Source organism: Micropterus salmoides, unplaced genomic scaffold, assembly GCF_014851395.1.
Source record: "Micropterus salmoides isolate LMB-PRFRI ecotype aquatic unplaced genomic scaffold, ASM1485139v1 Ms_hic_scaffold_2, whole genome shotgun sequence".
NCBI lineage: Eukaryota > Metazoa > Chordata > Actinopteri > Centrarchiformes > Centrarchidae > Micropterus > Micropterus salmoides.
The window spans coordinates 4,084,199-4,088,285 of record NW_024041150.1 but is presented as its reverse complement, the minus strand read 5'-3'; positions in this window follow the sequence as shown (position 1 = coordinate 4,088,285).

Here is a 4,087-nt window from a genome sequence, read left to right as displayed (position 1 = left end):
ACAAACTGCTCTACAAAGCGCGTTTCATCACTACACTGAATACATACAAGAAGAAGTAGTAGCAGTAGTAGTCTGGTTAGTAAGAGTAAAAGTATGAGGAGAAGTGAAATTTGGACAAATGGAGGACCACACGTATTATTTAGCACAGGAGCCAGAAGTGAGGTGTCAGAAATACCGGATTCATTTTTTTTCCTTCTTTAATCCTTATTGCAAAACTAAAAATAACATGTACACGGGACATAAAGACATATTTAGAAATTAAATTGCTCTGATCATGGTAATCCAACACATTTTTGCAGTAGCGTCCAAGTTGATTCCACAGTCTAACTTAAGAGCATGAGCACGCATCAAAGTCGGAAGAATGACTTTACAACTCAGGAAATGGGACCATCAAAGGGAGCACATGACTGCACGGTGAGCTGTACAGCGTGCTAACATGGAAAAACAGCTGTATTCTAATGTTAACATTAGCTAGGTTCCTTACATGCTTGCTAATAACTTATTTGAAGGTGGGTCTCCGACTCTTTGACAGCATTGTGTAGAAAAACACAGATCCGTGTAATACAACACCTGCATGTGGATGTGGCTTTTCACGTTCCGTCTCCGTTACTACCAGCGTTGAGGCGGCTCAAATCGGACCCCCCTTTCCCGCTCCGTACCTTTCATACAGCGTACAGAGTGAGGAATGAGTGAGCGAGGAGAGGGGCTGAGCGAATTCTGCGCCTTACCCATCTTAAATCAATCAAAATCAATATGTGGCAGAGTGTCAGAGTTGATATTGTCGACAGTGGCCAAAAATAAATTAATGTATTGGAAACACTGGTATTGGATTTCTCCAGAATCGCATAACCCACCTATATAATGCAGACAAATACTGTATCTGCTGGAGGTTCCAACAGTAACTCATGATATGTATTGTTATTGGGATATGAAATTACTTCTGTGTTATATCGCACAGCATACCTACACCGATCTCTAGAGCTTTACTCGGCCTGCTCTTTACGTCAAACGTGATACACAAATATGTGGATATACAAAAGAAAAACAAGCATACAGTAACATACAGACACCATGCTGAGACCTTCTGTGAGTCACTGCAGTTTTACTTGTTGTAAAGTCAATCCACCAAACACACAGCGACTAAGAAACCCACCCACACTCCGGTCTCTGCCTTCTCTGAAAGTAGATCTGCCTGCGTTTCCATGGTGACCGGCGGTTTTGTGTTTCCCAGGATATCATATGGAGACGTAACACACTCCGATTCAACCACACACACACACACACACACACACACACACACACACACACAGGCAGAGAGCAGAGTAGCAGTAGATGTCCGGGCCTCAGCATCAGTTTTCAGTGCAGCTGAAATGATGAAGGTTTGAATGAGCGCCGCACGGTCGCGTGTCAGGTCTTGTTCCGGATCAAAGCTGCAAATTAATGATTGTTTTAAAAAGTGACGTCTCTTCTGCGACCAACAGTCCAAAACCCCAAAAGATATTCAGCTAACAGCGAAACACAGCAGTGAATCCTCACGCTGGAGAAGCACATCATGTTTCCCATTTTTTCACCTACTATTAAATAATGAATTGATCATCAAAGATGTTGTCAGGTAACTTTCTGACATCTGCCTGTCGATTAATCAGCCCACCACATTTTACTACCTCCTTTACAAAACACAATTAACAAAATATTCTTGGTTCCTCCAAAGACAGTAAAGGGTCCTGACAAACAATATTAGCCTACTACTACAACTGAAACTATTTCAACTGAACGAATCCAACACACTACAACTCCTCCAACTGTAGTTGACATTTTAGGTATTTAAAGCACCAACAACTGTTGCTACAACAACTCGTACGACTACTTGAACTGCTGCTAGTTAGCACTTTGCTAATCTGGTATTCAGCTCATTAATAGCAGAAACAAAGACCCTATTTGTAATTAAAGGAAGGAGGACAAGCACACAAACACACACACACAAACACACACTCACTGTATCAAACAGTGTTAATTCAATGTCATCACCACCACACATCCTCCATCCTGCTGAGCTCAGCGAGAGCAGGAAGAGGACGCGAAGGAGGAGGATGAGGAGGAGAATAAAGGCACGAACCGGACATTCAGACTCCGTCCTTTCTCAGAGCAGATCTGTGGTGACTGTGGTGGTCCTGGTTGAACTGGGCATGTGGATTATAAAACAAAACAAGAGAGCCCGACTGTCAGCAAAAACCCTCCCTAAATGAGGTTTGAAAAAAAGCACTCAGTGGCCACTTTATTAGCAAGACTTGCACAATCTATTGCAATTCAAAACGACCGCTCTGCCATAAATAAAAAAACTTGTTTTAATTATACGTTTATCACTGAGGTTATAGTAAAAAAGGTGGTGTTCAGGCGTGCTTTATATTTAGGGGGTGATTTCTTGTCCTCCCTATTAATATACGTTTGCAGGGGAGGATATTAGAAACACTGTGACAGTCGCAACAAAATCTGAACATCGTAGGCATCATGGTCAGCGGGAAACACAAGCTCCGCCCTCATACCTTTAAAAGCGCGCACACACACACACACACACACACACACACACACACACACCATCAGCCTTTTCCTGCATATTTAACACTGCTGTGAATTATTTAGTGAAGTGGGACACTACTGAAGCACTCGGCCATCAGGGTAAAAACAGCAGGCGGAGAGAGAGGTAGAGTTACTGTAACACACACACACACACACACACACACACACACACACTCACACTAAGGCTTCTGAGCAACAATATTTATCAGCAATAATCCTCATAAAGATATTTTCAATTTTCCAAATTATGAGGCAAAGGCACAAAATGAAATGTGAAAGAATAAGTAAATTTAATTTAAAAAAAGCTTCATTAAATAACTTTATCCGTCTGTTTTATAGGAACATGAGCACCGAGCTACTGTAGCGTTTATCTGATTCCTGATCAGTTCATCCACTTAATAATCTGTATGGGTGAGGGAGCGGTGTGAGTTAGTCTAACTGCTAAACTGTAATTGTGGTAACTAAACTGCCAAAGGCCAGACGTTGTTCTTCTTCTCAGCTTCAAACAGCTTCAGTTGAAACACCACCTCCTTCAGGACTGGAAGAGGCCCGGCCCTGATTTACATGTAGACCAGAAAACAAAGGCTGATTGTAATCAGATTTAGGATCTGCCTCAAACAGAGACACATAAATGAGGCCAAGTATAAATCAAAGTGTCTTAAATCTCATCTGGATTTCATCTGAATACGAGACGCTTGAATTGAAAAGTGTGAAAAGGGGGGCCAGAGGTGTTTAACAGCCTGAAGCTCGTTAATGAGCCTCGTTAGCCCTCATTAACTCATAATTATTAACAGGTGTGAAGGCTGAGGAATCCTGCAGAGTGATGGAGCTGGTATGAGCGGGAAAAGTCAGCACACTGAACTCATGTAACACCGGTGCGGGTTGAGCCGTGTGTTTATGCGCAAAAAGTCCACCCGTCACATATGGTATCTAAATCAAAACGCATCAAAGTTTGAATTTACATTGTTCTTCATACTGCTGATCGTCTCCAGAGGAAAACATTCGGAGATTTTAATGTAGAAACTTGTGCTCTGAGAGGCTTCATTGTTCTCTGTGTTGACACAAACTCTGCGACCCCGCAGCTTATGAAACCATTCAGACCCCCGCCGAGTAAACACAAACACACACACACACACACACACACACACACACACACACACACACACACACACACAAGCCAGACAGAAGAGTTCTCAATTGACAACAACAGATCTGATGTACTTCTGGTTCCTGCTCTTCAAACTAATCCAGGCTTACTTGATGTTAACCAGATACAATTATCCTGTTAACTCTCGTTTTGCTAATTTAGTTCTTTAAACTTTAAACTTAAGCCACACCGTCACTGTCCTTGCCTCTAGTTTAATACTGGCACATTCATTCAGAACTGCAAATACACACTCACGTAGTGCGCGACCTCTGACATGAATACCGTAAAACTTTGATTAATAGCCCGGGCTTTTATTTGCTAAAATCACTGAATTGACCCTTTAATTCTTTTCCCACAAAACTG